The sequence below is a fragment of the Bidens hawaiensis genome, unplaced genomic scaffold, assembly GCF_021521415.1.
Source record: "Bidens hawaiensis isolate Kalapana, Puna unplaced genomic scaffold, B.hawaiensis_p1.1 tig00001206_1, whole genome shotgun sequence".
Classification (NCBI taxonomy): domain Eukaryota; kingdom Viridiplantae; phylum Streptophyta; class Magnoliopsida; order Asterales; family Asteraceae; genus Bidens; species Bidens hawaiensis.
Window position 1 is genome coordinate 4,065,094 of NW_027491069.1, and position 17,227 is coordinate 4,082,320.

The 17,227-nt window shown below is 36.7% G+C and overlaps 1 pseudogene across 1 annotated transcript; it reads right to left on the reverse strand.

Annotated features, from left to right (window-relative positions):
- Positions 1-11,929: 11,929 nt before the first annotated feature.
- LOC143565296 (putative polygalacturonase) lies at positions 11,930-14,882 on the reverse strand (annotated as a pseudogene). Its single transcript, XR_013141038.1, has 5 exons — positions 14,566-14,882; positions 13,750-13,870; positions 13,426-13,674; positions 13,180-13,333; positions 11,930-12,547 (listed from the first exon to the last, which is right to left on the reverse strand). The product of XR_013141038.1 is annotated as a putative polygalacturonase (transcript).
- Positions 14,883-17,227: the final 2,345 nt, after the last annotated feature.

The following is a 17,227-nucleotide window of genomic DNA, read 5'->3' on the forward strand; positions in this document are numbered from 1 at the left end:
TTTCGATCACTAACTTCAGAGTTTTCTTTTTCTTTTTCAACGACTTTCTTGTATGTTATCATTGCGCTTCTCAAATTTTGAAGGGTCTCGTTGTCTCATTAAAGCCAGACTATTTTGTCTTCACATTGGCAGAGTTTGGTTTGAACGTTTTCCCAGAAAACCATACCGCCGGCTGTCACTTGACAGTCGTTGTGCCACCATAAGAGCAGAATTTTTTTGGCATAACACACGTTGGGACGAAACCGGGTGGGCTTAGGATTAGAACTGCCAACCTCACAAAGCCTGGCTCAAATCCTTCATTATCATAATCCATCAAAAATGATGACATGAGAGGGGTCGAATTTGAATGTTCACTGGAGAACCCAAGTCTTGCTACCCTTAGGGCATGAATGAGGATTATTGGCCATTCTGAGTGATTCATCATCCCAATTATTTTATTTCTAAAAAACTTTATTTCTTATTCCCATGTTCATTACATATAGAGAGAATTGCAAATTGTGTTCATGTTATTTGGTGGTGGAAGAAGACTGCGTCTCCTTGCAAATTTTGAATTGATTAAGTCCATGTGGTTTTTGAACATGATCACTACAAGTCTCTCCTTCCAAAAATCATATGAAAAGACTTTTATGCCTTTTATGTCATTCCAAATGTGTTCTTGTGGTATTCAAGTATGCACTTTCAGTCCTCCCGTCTATATTTCCCTCTAAATAAAAAAAAATTAACAAAATTCTAATAATCATTTACATTTTTTAACCATCCAAAATTATCCATAATCATCCTAAAATAGCCATAATATTACCATCATACTACAAAGGACTATTGGTTTTTATTGATCCCAAGTATTTCATTTTTGCCGGCGCTGGTCCCAACTATCACTTTAACTGCCAACGGTCCCAACTTTCACACATGTGTCTGCCACCAGTCCACGACTAACCGAGTACTAACTCCGTTATGTTTTAGATGACGTGTCCATCCTACGTGTTAAAAAACCTTGACGTAGCTGCCTGCGTGTATATTAATAACAAAAAACCCAATTTATATGTGTTGATTGGCAGCCTCACCAAACCCTCCGACTGAGACACCCTCTCCGTCGCCTCAACTGAACTCGAATCCATCGGTTGTCGAGGGCGATGGTGGAGTCGGCCATGGAAGGCGGCGATGGCGTTGACTGTGGAAGGCGGTGAGATCTGGGTTTGGTTTTGATGGTTAGGTCACGGAGCCTGAGGCCGCCGGAGAATGAGAGAGTTGGTGAATTGACGGAATGGATTTGTGGGTATCGAGATTGAAATGTGACCGGATATTTTTGAAGAGTGGTGGTGGCAGAAGCGACGGTGACAGCAGCGGCAGCGGCGACGGCCATATGGTGAGGGGTGTTTGGGGATGAATAAAATTGGAGTTTGGAAGCATTTTGTGAATGAGGAGATAATAGGGTGGACACGTAGCTACTGATTCCAGCAGCCGGAGAGCAACGCCGGGAAACGGGGGGCCTGGGACTGGAGACAAAACAGAAAAGAGAAAAGGAAATTGGTTTTTTGTTATTAATATACACGCAAGCAGCCACGTCAAGGTTTTTTAACACGTAGGATGGACACGTCATCTAAAACATAACGGAGTTAGTACTCGGTTAGTCGTGGACTGGTGGCAGACACATGTGTGAAAGTTGGGACCGTCGGCAGTTAAAGTGATAGTTGGGACCAGCGCCGGCAAAAATGAAATACTTGGGACCAATAAAAACCAACAGTCCTACTACAAAAGGCCATAATCATCCATAATTATTGCATAATATATTATAAGCATACAGGCCGAATGAAAATAGTGAAATTGATCAAGAAAAAAATAATGATCAAGAACAAACCTTAATCAACAAAAACACTTGATCTGCAAAGAACCTTGATCAATTAGGGTATGCCTTCCATTCAAATCTACATATAGAATTCCCAGTTTTGATGAAAATATGGTGTCAAACAAAGAAGAAGTGTATGGTGATTTGGGTTAAATAAACTATAAAGAAATTAGCCCATTTGAGTGTTAATCCTTGAAAGATGTTACAAGTTCAAGACTAAGCATCTAGGTATGTATAGGCATGAGATTCCTTTGCAAATAAAGTGAAGAAATATGGAAAAGACACTTCACAACGTTTTAAAACATAAATTACAAAATGCTTATGCAAGTTATCGTGGAAGCAACTATGTGATCGGCATAAAGTTGTCGGAGTTATATTCAACCTTGTCTTTATATACCAAACTCATTCAACACTTTGAACTTTCCCCTTTGCTCTAGTAAAACACATATACACAAATGCATAGTCTCTTTATTGATTATAGCATTATTTAAGCATCCAATTGAAGAAGATATCAAGATTAAAAACTAAAGAAAAAAACCTACATCATCAATTATTCGATCTTATATTATTAAAGGGCATCACTAGAGATTGCTATAGTGATTATTTAGAAGAATATTTATCATTTTGTTGATTGAAGGCGGAAAACAATATCTTGATATAGTGTCTTTATTACTATAATTAGATTACGAACTCAATCTTGATATTGAGTTATGTAAGTTGTGAGGATACAGTCATATTTTAGAATAGCATGTTACATGAGGTGCTTTTAAGGGTCAAAATAGGAGAGTTTTGATTAAATATTGTAGCTATGGATAGACATGCATAGAAAAAGGATTAAAGAATGTGGCAGGGGAAGAGTGGAAAATTGGAAATTGCCGTCTCCCATCTAATGACAGCCAAAATATCAAATAATTACACCAACCCTTTGTATGGATTTATAAAAGCAATTACTTTTTAAGTTTTCTCACACTCGTATTTTTTAATTAACACCACTATCACATTTGAATTAAGAATAGTAAAAAGAACCCAAGTTTTGTGACTAAATATGTGATTGAGGTTTATAATTTTTCATGGATATAAGACAGGTAAAGTGTTAGATAACACCCGACTCATTATTGAACCTGTTTATCCAACCTAATATATTATATAATTTTAAAAATATTGTAAATAGAATGCTAAAGTTGTTAAATAACTTTGATGTTATTATACATATAAATGAGAATTGACTATTTAAAGTCATTGTTTTAGGTGAATCCAACATCGGATATTGAGTAATGAGCATTCCAACAAGTATTTTAAAACAGCATGAGACAACAAACATACGGTTCACAAAACCTAAGCGTAATAATAGATATCCATACCGCACATGTTAGAGAAATGTGTGTAATAGGTGTTTTCATTATGATTAAAAAAAACTCCTCAAAATATAGGAAGCAAAAAGAATATATCATGGCGACTTCATATGGAGGACCACAGGACAGTTTGTGTCAAACAAATGAAAAAGGACTACACTACCCCTCTAGCTATAATACACAAATGCGCACATAAATACTCTCAAACACGTACTCGGTACTCCAACAGATACGAACCGAATGTGACACATGGTTTTATATTCTAGTTTGGCCCATTTTTCAAGTCATTTCGTTGTGGAAAACTGGAAATTGAGCAGGTCAGAATAATATTTTATTTAAATATCCAAGAGACTTGACTGTGGTTAGGCTAATTATTATTGACTGAATTGAAGACTAAGTAAACGTGTTAGTTAAATTAACGATTTTTTCTTTGATATTAGTTGCCACTTGTTTTAATTATTGCCACTACCAACAACTTTAACTTTAAGGGTACATATCTTTTATTTATTTTTTTCTACTTTTTCAAAGTTCAATACATGTTATGTCCCCTTTATTATTTATTTCTCCCGTAGTACTTCTTCTAGGGTATGTTTGGTTAAAAGTAATGGAATGAAGGGGAAATGAAATAGGAGAAGGAATAAAATGGACAATATAATGAAATAGATCATTATCATTCATTTTTCTTGTTTGGTTAACCTATAAGAATGAAATCAATTATTAATGTTTATTGTTTGGTATCCAAAAAATTGTAGAAATGAGATAGAAATAATAAAAACACTTCTATCTCAAAATACTTTTTACACAAAAAAAAACACCCCTACAATAGCGACAGTGGTAGCTCCGGCGATGAAAATGGTGGCGGCGGTGGTGATGGTGACGGCGTCGGCGGCGGTGGTGGTGGTGGTGGTGGTTGTTAGGTGATGGTGTTAAGAAAGTAGGGTGAAGGAGGAATTGAATGAAAAAAAAGAATGGGGATGAGAAGGAATGGTTTTGATGGAATGTGATTCCATGTGTAATGGATTATTCCATTTCATTGAGTAACCAAACACCACTTTTTTCATTCCTACGTAATGAATCATTTCATTCTTACTGTCATTTCTGTATACCAAACACTGCCCTAGTCTTCCACTTTTTGTTCTTGTTTTAATCTATGGGTAACATTAATTTAGAAAGACTTAGCTTGTTACCAGCATGTTCCTATTTGATAAACTATTCCAGGAGCAATTAATTCCGAGAGACGTTTGGCCTAATTATACCTGTGAATCCTCTCAACCAAGTGATAAAAGGCTTCAACCCTCACTAGTGACTTATGTTACTAGTAGCTTTCAGCTGAATGGTAAGTGCCATGTATCAACATATGACGTAACGTTCGCATCATACATGGCTTGGTTGTAATAGAACTCTAGTATGAGTGTTCCTTGGCAAAATATGTTGGTATATGCTTCTAGTAGACCGATTATTTACCCTCCATCCATCAATCCATCCCTTAAGTTTTTCCTTTTCTTTTGGACAAAAATGGATTACAACCAAGCTTTAGCTTTGTAGTGTTGAGAATGTTAGTGTCATTAAAAGCCTAATATTCATCAAACAACATTATATTTGTGTACTCAAGATTATAAAGTAACTTGAGTTAACATAATAATTGTTGATCGACATTATCTTCATGATGGATCATGAGTTGCAATTATGTTTTAACAATGACGAGATAAAGATCATCCCCTCTAACGTTTGGTACATATTTAATGAATCCAATAGTTGATAGATGTTGGGCATGATTGGCAGAGAGCTTTTAGGGGCTTTTAAGAACTTCTAGCTTCAAGCTTTTAAGAAAAAGCTCCTACTCAATTAAAAGCCTTGTTTGATTGAAGGAGCTTGAAGCTTTTAGGTCATGAGAAAAAGCTTAAAGCTTGAAGCTCCTACTAGTTCTAGAATTATGATAGTGTCAACAAGACAATTCTTTTGTATTCATATTATGTGGTCTTATTTTTGTAAATACATAATATGAGAGCCACCATATAAATACCTGGAAGTAATCAAACTAAACATGGTAGGAGCCTCAAAATAATAACGAGCAGCAAGAATTAAGGTGGAACAAAAGGCAAGTCAATATGGAAAGAATTATAATGTTGACCAAAACAAATCTTTCACTCCCCCTCAAGATGGAGCATGGAGATTTCGAATGCCCATCTTGTCGAGTAGAAAACGTAGTTGTTGGGCTCCCAATGCCTTTGTAAACAAGCCGGCAATCTGCATTTTCGTGTCAATGTTCATTGGTTGAATGTCTCGAGACTCCACTCTTTCACGAACAAAATAGCAGTCCATTTCTACATGCTTGGTTCGTTCGTGATAAACTGGATTATTTGCAATGTGGCGAGCAGCTTGGTTATCACAAAATAGGGGAGTTGGACCAGTAGGGGCGATGTCGAGTTCTTTTAGTAGCCATCGCATTCATAGAACTTCACTTACCGTTGCAGCCATGGCCCTATATTCCGCTTCTGCTGATGAGGGAGAAACAACAGACTGCTTTTTAGTTTTCCATGATATGGGGGCATCACCCAAGAGGATAAGATAACCTGTTCTTGATTGCCTAGTGAAGGGGCAATCAAGCCAATCGATATCGGCGTCACAATAGGCGGTTAGTTTGGTTCCGCCTTCTCGAGTGAGAATGATGCCTTGACCAGGAGTTGTTTTTAAATACCGTAAAACTCGAGTAGCGGCTTCCATGTGGCTTTGTCGTGGGTCGCTAACAAATTGGCTTAGCACATTAACAGAGTAAGCGATGTCAGGTCTAGTAGCCTGCAAGTACAAAAGCCTCCCAACTAAGCGTCTGAATTGATTTGCATCTACTCGTGGTTCCGTCTCATTCTTTTTTAACCTTAAATTTTGCTCCATCGGAAAGGCGCTCGGGCAACAACCTAGCATCCCACAAACTTCCAAAATGTCAAGAGTGTATTTTCTTTGACTTAGGACTAAACCTTTTGAGGTACGTGCCACTTCAATACCAAGGAAATACTTTAGTACACCAAGGTCTTTAATACTGAATTTATTGTCGAGGTGAGTCGTCGTTTGCTGGATGAAAACCGGATCATTTCCCACTAGAATTACGTCATCAACATAAATGAGGGCGGCTACAAAGATGCCTTCTCGATGATGTATAAAAAGGGAATGGTCTGACTTAGATTGGGAGAAACCGAAACTAAGTAGGACAGTAGTAAATTTGTGATACCAATTACAAGAGACTTGTTTAAGGCCATAAAGTGACTTTCTAAGACGGCACACACGAGTTTCATTTTCTTTAGAGAATCCCTGAGGAATCTTCATATATACTTCCTCATCCAAATCGCCGTGCAAAAAGGCATTATTAACATCAAGTTAGTGAATGATCCATTCCTTTTTTACAGCAACGGCCAGAAGGGCCCTCACCGTGACCAATTTTGCAACTGGGGCAAAGGTGTTATGAAAATCCACCCCTTCTAATTGTGTAAATCCTTTTGCGATGAGCCGAGCTTTATGTCGTTCAACTTTCCCGTTTGGCTTGTACTTCATTTTGTAGACCCATTTGGAGTCTATGGCATGTTTCCCATTAGGTAATGTTTCAAGTGTCCATGTTTTGTTCTCTTCGAGAGCTCGTATTTCGGTTTTCATGGCTTCTATCCATCTTTTATCCTGCATGGCTTCCTTAAAATGTTTTGGCTCATCATGGGATGTGATGGCCGTTAGGAAAGCCTTGTGAGAATTAGAAAATTTTTCATATGAAATAAAGTTGGCAATAGGGTGTACCGTGGATGTTTCTTGGTTGGAAGCGGGTTGTGTAGTGTCGATCGATAAAGTCGTTTAGATGTTTCGGATGTGTTCGGTTCCGTTTGGGCCTGGTTTCCACAGCTTTAGGCTCGTCTTGGCTTGTTGGTCCGATTGGGCCAACATTTTCATCAGGTTGATTGTTTAGGTGTTGATCAGCATCTTCATTAGGCTTATTAGTGGTTGTTGTTTCTTGCTGGGCAACCGAGTCATCAACCTTTTGGTGGGCCTCACTTGATGGGCTTTGAATGTCATCATTAATTGAGTTATGGTTGGTTGGGCTTTGGTCATTTTCTTCGTTTTGCCTTTTATCAAATTGGGTACTGCCATCTTTTCTTTTAGAGGTGCACAAATCGGGTTCAAATGGAAAACCCGAACCGGTTCCAAACCGGTTTTTTCACACCAGGTTGTAAAATGGCACCGGTTCCAATCTAGAACCGGTTCGGTTCCCGACCCGAACTGATGCCTAGATATGCGAACTTTTAAGAACCGGGTAGGGTATGAACCGGAACCGGTTTTTACGTAAAAACCGGTTCCACCGTTTTTTTTTGAAATTTAAATATTAGAGCCGTTAGGAACCGGTTCCAACGGCTATATAGCCGTTTTTGACCGTTGGAACCGGTTTTTTAACTATAAATAGGTTATTTTCTTACTATAAATAGCAAGGTTTGTTTGTTTACTTGTTAAACCACTTCCAAAACTATAAAACACACTCCAAACCACAATTAACCTTAAACCGACAACAAATGGCAACCAATGATGACGTTGTTATGGTGATCGAAACAACAAGATGCCCCGATGTTTGGGTTCATTACGATTTGTGTCTCATGACCGACTCACATGAGTTGGCACGTTGCAAATATTGCTCGAAGTTTCTTAAAGCAGGATCCAACTCGACATTACGAAAACATACGAATAAGTATTGTCGAGAGAAAAGAAGATTGGAAGCTAAAAAAACGGAAGTGGGAGAGTCGTCCGGCTCTACAACCCAAAAATAAGTATTCCCGGATTAAAACGACGGACTTTGTTTTTTATGTTTTAGTTGTTATGTTTAGTATCGTTTATGTTTTAATAATGTTTGTAATAGTTAGTTTTTAAATATAGGAAACAAGTTATATATAGGTTTGTAATAGTTAGTTTTTAATGGAAACAAGTTATATATAGGTTTGGGCATCAAAAATCGGTTCCAACGGCTATATTACCGTTGGAACCGGTTCCAACGGATCTATTGTCTCAAAAACCGGTTCCAACGGCTATATTACCGTTGGAACCGGTTCCAACGGCTAATTGGTGTCTAAAAAACCGGTTCCAACGGCTATATTACCGTTGGAACCGGTTCCAACGGCTAGTTTGACTTTTGTTTGACCCTTCAAAAAAAACCCGTCGGAACCGGTTTTTCCGGGTACGAACCGAACCGGTTCCAATTAAGAACCGGGTAGGAACCGGGTTGGAACTGGTACTGACATACAAATAGGAGAACCGGGTACGATTTTCGGGTACAAAAATACCCAAACCGGGTATTGTTCCAACCGGGTTGGAACTGGAACCGGTTCCGGTGCGGTTCCACCAGTTAGGTTCCGGAACCGGTTTTTTTTGTGCACGTCTATTTTCTTTTGTATAAATAATAGATTGATCCATGAAAGTCATGGATTGGCCCACATGGATGATCAAAAGGATCAACTTTATTTGTTTCTTGAGAAACAGCAGCAAACGGAAAGTTTTCTTCATAAAACATGCCATTTCTAGAGCTAATTATTTTGCCACTTGTTATATCATAGACTTTATACCCTTTTGTTCCTGGTGGGTAACCCATAAAAACCCCGGGCCTCCCCCTCATTGTGAACTTATCTCCCTTTGTGTCATTGCTTTTAAAATATGCAAGACAACCAAATACTCTCATATGATTGTATTCCGGTTTTTTATTGAAAACTAACTCATAGGGATTTTTGTTTTCAACAACTGAGGAAGGTAGACGATTTATAATGTACGCTGCTGTTAAGACACACTCACCCCAAAAACGTTTAGGCATGTTAGCTTCAAATCGTAATGCTCGGGCTGTTTCGAGTAAATGCATATGCTTGCGTTCTACCACCCCATTTTGTTGGGGCGTGTGAGGGCACGTAGTTTCTAATAAAATTCCTTGTTTACCATAAAAATCAATCATAAGATTAGATGTGAATTCATCTCCATTGTCGCATCTAATTCTTTTGATAGATTTCCCAAACTGCACTTCTATCATTCTGTGGAAATTAACCAAGCAAGCACTAGCCTCATGTTTTTGTTTGATAAGGAAAACCCAAACAGATCTACTATAGTCATCTACTATAGTGAGAAAATAATTTGCTCGAGAATAGGAGGGTGTGCGATACTTACCCCAGATGTCACAATGTAAGAGTTCAAAACATTCATGTGTTTTTATAGTAATGATTGGAAAAGGTAAACTAGTATGTTTTGCCTTAGCACAAGCATCACAAACCTTATTCTTATTCTTAACAGAAATATTTTGCAAGAAATCAACTTGATTAGTTTACCTTCTGAAGCATGGCCCAACCTCTTGTGCCATGTACTTATTGTTGTGGATAAGGCTTTTCTTTCATTCCCTATCATCCCCATTCGGTACAAACCTCTCTTCCACTTACCCGCACCAATCAAGTCCCTCGAACAGAGCCCCAACATAACACAAAAATAAGGAAAAAAGGTCACGGCACACTGAAGATCATTGGTTAGTCGATTAACCGAAAGAAGATTGTAATTAAATTCAGGGACGTTTAGTACTCCCTTCAGTTTAATGCCTCCTGGTAATATGCAGTCACCCCTTCCCTCAACAGGAATAGTTTCCCCATTTGGTATTATAATAGGAGGCTCGTATGTATTTTTTTTCTTTTGTTTTCAAGAAGATCTCTTCATCTTGATCGGGCTTATTTGTCATGTTGGCAGTGGCTTGACTTTCATCTTGCGAGACGTTTACCGAACCTGCGAAATGCTTCAGAAAGGGTTGGTACTGATCATTTGTGAGGCCGGGTATAAGGCTAGGTGTCGGTTTCATCGTTATGGTTTTTGGATACTTAGAACCACTTTGATACCATCTAGAATTATGATAGAGACAATTCTTTTGTATTCATATTCTGTGGTATTATTTTTGTAAATACATAATATGAGAGCCACCATACAAATACATGGAAGTAATCAAACTAAACATGGTAGGAGCCTCAAAATAATAACGAGCAGCGAGAATTAAGGAGTAATAAAAGGCAAGTCAATATGGAAAGAATTATAATGTTGACCAAAACAAATCTTTCACTAGTAGCGTTTAAAAAAAGCTACAATCTTTTAGCATTTTAAATTACTTAAATAACCTTTCAAAATAGATACATTTACTATTATATTTTTTTAGTTATGCTCATTTTGGTCATTTTATACATTTTATTAAAAGCTACAGCTACTCTGTCAAACATCTAAATATATCTAAAAAGCTACAGCTACCAGCTTCAAGCCACCAGCCACCAACTTCCAACTTCAAACCACCAGCCACAAGCTTCTAGCTTCAAACCACCAGCCACCAGCCATCAGCCTCCAGCTACAGCTACCAGCTAGTTTTGCCAAACATACCCGTTATCTTGTAATCAAGGGTATGTAATTGAAGAAACACTAGTTTAGCCCTTGGTTTAGATAACTAGCCCTTAGGTTAAAATTAGTCTTTCCCACGGGGGTAATACACAATCTGGTTGATCTGAACGGAGTAACCTGGAAAACAGAACACCGTAAGCTTGTTACGAAAAGGAAAGGGGGGGGGGGGGTCTTATCGTAATCACCCTCTAGCGTGAGAATCAGTATGGATGACTGATAAAATATATGAGAGCTAAGTACTAGTGAATACTTGTGCGTGAATTAGAATCCTTTTACCGTTGGTGTTAGGGTGGTATTTATATCCGAATGTGAGGAGAGAATAAGCGGGTCGGCTGCGTTGTCAGGGGATCCACCAATCAGCGAGCTTGCACATGCTCAAGAAGAGTTGGTGGATAAGACAGCTGACTGATTGTGATGTTTGTAATGTGTAGTACTATTGATGATGTGTTGTCGCCCTCTTATTGGTTGGAGATCTCTTTCACCAAGTTACTCCAATTTTTGTGCCATGCCTAAGATGATCTTTTAATCAATCCTTCTAGAATGTCGGTGGTGGCATGTGGCGTAAGGTGGGACCTCCGCCCACGTCATATTCTTTCTAAGTTGTCGGATATACTGGTAAGTAGCAATGCTCCGCGGAAGGTGCGGACCCTCTCACGGTGGCTTCAACTCTTTTCAGGTGGGTCTGAGACCCTACCTCTTCAGTAATCTAAGTAGTAGAATGAAATGAGTAGAGTCGTTTAGTCTAAGTAACATTATTTTAATGTAACTTTGAAATTTTAGTTAACCATATCAACAATTTTGTTAATTAGATAATGCAATTGATATAAATAATTCATACACAATTTTTTTATGTTTAACATGCATTAGATGAGAGGAAGCCCTCCTATTTTCCCCATTTTATCTCGCATATCACATGATTAGTCTTTCCTACTTTCTTCTAGTTTCTTTCCACTTTTCCCTAAACAGCAAGATGTCGTCCCAATTTATCCCGGTTTTCATGTTTTTAATTTTCTTTTGAAAATACAAAAATACTAAACATATCTTTTATTTTTATTATTAAAATAACAATAAAACTACAATAACTTAAAGAATTTATATTATTAAAACGCAAACACTTTATTAATAATAAAATTCAAAGTTACGCCTACTCGTTTCAATATTTACTTCTTCGAAACTTTACAAATAATAGGCAACCAAACTTGGAACTCATTTAAGGATAATGTTTGACGTGCTTTAAATTTACAAAATTTTCTGTACACCTTAAATATTTTCGTTCATATAAACATGTATTACAAAACCAAAAGCAGGAACAACATTAGATCACCACACCTCCTATATCAACATTCCTACACTAAAAAAGATACATACAAAAAGGAAAAAATAAAAAAGTCGAATACATGATCAGATATCATAGTCTATATCTGAAGCACTTTCAGAAACAGATTTTTTGACAAGTGTTCCATGTTCATCATAAAGATCAAGATTCCCACATGGTTTCGGAAAAATACTCCCAATCACCCGTCCTGAAACATACGAACACTGGAATATATGTTTCTTCTTGTACGTGGTCCCTACCGACATATCCTTAAATGTAACATTCCTCACTGGAATATCTGCACTGCCATGTATTCTAACGGGCACACGCACGCCTTCACCATGAACGTTGTTATAGCTTATGTTACTGATCACAGGAAACGCCTTAGGGTCGAAACCTGAATCGGGGTGCTCATTGTAATCGGTTTTGATTACTATTCCCACCCGTACGTTTTCAAGTGTAAGATTGTTGTATTTGATGTCTCGGATGTATGCCCCTCTGACTGCAGCTGTTTTTATTCTAATCACGCGTCTTGAGTTCCACACAAGAACGTTTTCAACTGTCACGTTTGATATCCCACCAGACATTTCACTCCCGATTGATAGTCCAGCACTGTTGAAGTCGACCAAATTTGGATCCATGTTAGACTTTTATTTGATTAATAAGCAGGTTATACTAATTGCGCTATTGCAGCATGATTATCTGAGGGTAAATGGTAATTTGTCCTAACTTGAGACTTTTATTCCAATTTTCCAACCCATCTTCACTTTTTCCTAAAAGGGGTCATTTTGCTTATTTATCTATAAATCTGATTATTTGACTGTTTAGGTGTTAAATAATCAAAATTCATACAAAATGCAAAGTAAAATTACTCTTTTAACCTTTCTTTGTCCTAATTTGAAAACTTTTATTCACATTTTACAAGCTGTACTTCTCTTTCAGAAAAAAAGGGCATGTTTGGTTATTTTATCTATCAATTTTAATTAATCAGTATTATAATACATTAAAACACCAAGTTATTAAATTTACACAAGCACATCCAAACTCTATTTCTTAATTCCTAAAGCCAATTTTATTACACCTGATTATCTTATTCTAACTTGTGTATGCTTACTTTCAAAACACACATAACAACCCCCTAGTGAGAAAACATTCTAGTCTGCAAATTTGATGCAAGCACCATGGCATACAATTATTATTAGTTTAGGCCATAAAAGATGAACGAAATTGCATACAAATCTCACCTCACCATGGAACGAACCATAAGATTACGAATAAGAATATCCTTTGATGGTTTCCCATAAGCAATACCATATTGATCCCAACCACTTTTTATTGCAATGGCATCATCACCCACACTTATGTAGCTGTCTTCTATTACCATATCTTCGCATGAATCTGTTAAAACCATAGCATCCACGGTATAAACAAAAACTTTCTAGCATATAAAAATAATAAATGGAGAAACAAAATACGTACATAGTACATACCAGGATCGATACCATCTGTATTAGGAGCTTCAAAAAGGGGAGCCAAAATTGTCATATTTCTTATGGTTACATTCTTACAATCATACGGATGAAGTGTCCAAAATGGTGGATTTCTTAAAGTAACATTAGATATCACAATGTCACTTGAATACACTATCTGCACAAGCGGGCCTCGTGTATAGTTATGAAGCTTTTGCCGATACCTTTTCCACCATCTTTCACCCTGCCCATCAATAGTACCATTATACCCTGTTATCATGATTAGCATACATATCATAAGCTCAATATGCAACATACAATAAAAATGATCAAAATTGCGTTGACCTGTGATCACAACATCTCGGAGATTTTGACCACGAATTAAACTCCCATATCTCGGTCCAGGATGCTCTATACCATAACCATAAGAAGGCAAAGGAGGCATTAAAGTCCAATATTTTTCATCCTGTTAAAACAAAATAAAGATTTCATAACTAATTATCAGATCCATTTGTGATCATATAATGCGATTAACAAAATGTTTTACTAATCAAAAAATGCCTCCTTTCATGTAAGGGGTGCATTAAACCAAAAAAACAGATCCGAAACGGAAAAAGCCAAACCGAAACAAAAACTCGCGGTTCGATTTTGTGTTTTTGTAAAAACTAAATTATGGTTCGGTTTTGGTTTTGCATAATTTAACTCGAAAAAACCAAACTGAAACAAAAACTCACGGTTTGGTTTTATGTTTTTGTAGAGAGTAAACTTATAGCTCAATTTTGGTTTTGCATACAATAAAAACCGAATCGAATTTACAGATTTTCATCTTTTTTATTATTAATTAATAATTTAGGCCCAAATTCATTGTTTTGAGACATTTTCTTTCCTTCCCGAAATTTTCAAGCCCAATTGGCAAAACTGGAAAAAGAACCGAAACGGAACCGAAAACAACCAAAACTGAACGGTTTTCATAAACCAAAATTTCAGTTTTTTATACGGTTTTAGCCCAAAACCAACTCAAACTGAACCGTGCACACCCAAACTTTTATGCTATTTAAGTATCCCTAATCATCCTCTAACCCAAACCCTGGCTTGCCAAAAGCTACACAATTTAATCAAATTAAAATCAAAAACAGATTTTGTAAAGTGTAAAGCACTCACATTTACACCAAGTATCACAGCATCTTGATCAAGAAACAAAGTCATATGACTGGTCAAATTAAACGGTTGCCGGCGGGAACATTGAGTTGAGCGCCGCCTAGCTTCGATATGGCAAACACCGCCTTCTCGAAAGCCAATGTATTGAGGGTGACGCCATCTCCGAAATGTGTGAGATTGAATGAGACCGGCCGGAGACGAGGAAACGGGCGGGCGGGAAGAGGTGGCCGGTGAGGAGATGAAGAAGAGTGACGAGAGTAGGGTTTGGTAGGATGAGATCCAACGGCGGAGGTTGATAATAGTGTAAGATTGGATTGCATGAATTGGGGGTTTGGTGATGTGAGTTAGGTTAAGTTCAGTAGCAGTTGTTAGGAAGGACGGACGGACGATCGATCTGTATGTACGTATCAGAAAACACCTCATGCAAAGGAACATGATGGGTGTGCCTGGGATTTGCTTTTTTAAGTTAAATAACAACTTTTAACAAAAAAGACTTATTAGCTTATGCTTTTACAAAAATTGTTTGTTTGGATTAACTTATGTTGGAGGGAAACTAAAATGATGGTTAGAAATAAGGGTAGAAAAAGGAAGATTGAAAAAGAACCGCGACAACAAAGGCTGGATTATTTACTAGATCGTGTATGAAATCACTTTTCTTGATATCTATATTACCTTAATTCAAAATCATACACATTAATATGAAATTAATTTATTCTAAAACGTTTAATATGTTAGTGTTAGAATTTAAATTAGTCTTACATACAAATAAAATGTTTAATGTGTTAGAGTAACCTGCAAAACAGATATACTATTATTATTATTATTATTATTATTTAAACTACCTAAATTTAAAATCAGTCAAACACTTACAAAGATACATGCAACTTTATGTTTAGTTATAACTAGTGTCTTACCCGGTGTGTTGCGTCGGACAGGTCGATAAAATCTAGACGATGGTTAAACCCAAGCGTTGAGTCGACGCGAGTTCGTTTGGTTTTGATTACATGTGTTGTTGTACCATAACTAACACCAAAATATTCAACAATTATTTGGTTCGTAAACTTGGGTGGTGGTAAAATCCAAGCGTTGTCGGTCCCGGGTATTGAGGCGGTAAGTCGACACGAATTCAGTCGGTTTCGGATACGTTCGTTATGGTACATGAGCTAAAATCGAAGAAATATAAAAATTGAGATGAACCAATAGGGTAGCATTGGTCGGTCAAATTGGGCGTTGGTAAAACTCCAACGTTGAGGTTGTGAGTGTACACGAATTCGGTCGGTTTCCGTCATGTTCGTTACCGTACCAAAATTCAAAGAAACACAAAATTGACATCCTGTCAGTTTCCATCACGTTCTTTACCACACAGGAATTAAAAAATCGCAAAATTGATGTTCAGTCGGCTTCTGTTATGTTTATTACGGTATCATAACTAAAACGAAAAAATATAACATAAAAACCCAAATACAAAGGACAATAAGGTATCATCAAGTGGCCCAATCAAAACTAACGACACCAAACATTTAATTATTGTATATAATAATATTAGGAGTGTAGGGCCATGCCTGAATTTTAATAAAAGTAGTAAATTGAACAACAAAATAAGATTTCAAATAGTAAAAATTTTAGGAGCAAAGAAAAAAAGAAAGGTAGATAGGAGTATGAATTTTTTTTTACTTGTAGATGATTTAGAGAAGCCCTTTCTATTTTTAGGTAGTTTGCTAACTTTTATGTAAAAATGGATAACTCGTAAGGGGGCTTGTAAGTTTTAACAACAAACTATAAACTCGTAAGGGGACGACGACTTTAAAGAAAATCTGAAACATGTTTTCTCTCTAAGAGACTCCCAAAATTTTTCATCACCTCGCTCAACATTCAATACACTATTTTTCTTTTAAGTATCATGTAAACAAAGAATAAGCTTGGTGTGCATTAGTCAAATAAAATATCATTTTCTAGTGGACCCGGATTCACCCTCAAACTCATTTTTGTAATACTAGTTTTAAAACAAGTTTTAGATTTTTAAAAAGTACCCCATATTCAAAACAACAAAAATATTTTTGACCATAAGATTGGGTTTCTCTCTTCAAAACAAGATTTAGATTTTTGCATGTGAAGTTGGGTTTATATATTTGCAGGTGAGCTTTCCAAACCACGCAATCACGTGACTTCTTTTTGTTTGACCAAGAATTTCACCCAAAACATGTAAAGGAATATTAAGTTGTAGGATTTGATATATCAATTATACGCAAGGAACCAAAACTTACAATTTGAAAGAGTGTAAGGTTCTTACACTAAGACATGCAGAGAATATTAGTGTAAGATAATTTGAAGGGATATTAGTGTAAGGAGTTATCCATTTTTACAAAAAAGTTAGCAAACCACCTAGAAATACAAAGTTTTTCTAAACCACCTATAAGTACAAAAAATTCTAAGAGTCTAGGACACGCATGTACGTGGCAGAATTCAAGTGTATAACAAACTAATACTCCAGGCGGTAAAATATGTACATCTTATAAATGGTATGAATAATGAGTATGAAGCACTTTGCCAATTAGTATATACGTAACTCACACATGTATTTACTTTGTGTGATCTTTACTTCTTTAGTACCATAAAACATATATGGAAGTACAAATTTATTCACACACGAGTTATATTTGAGTAA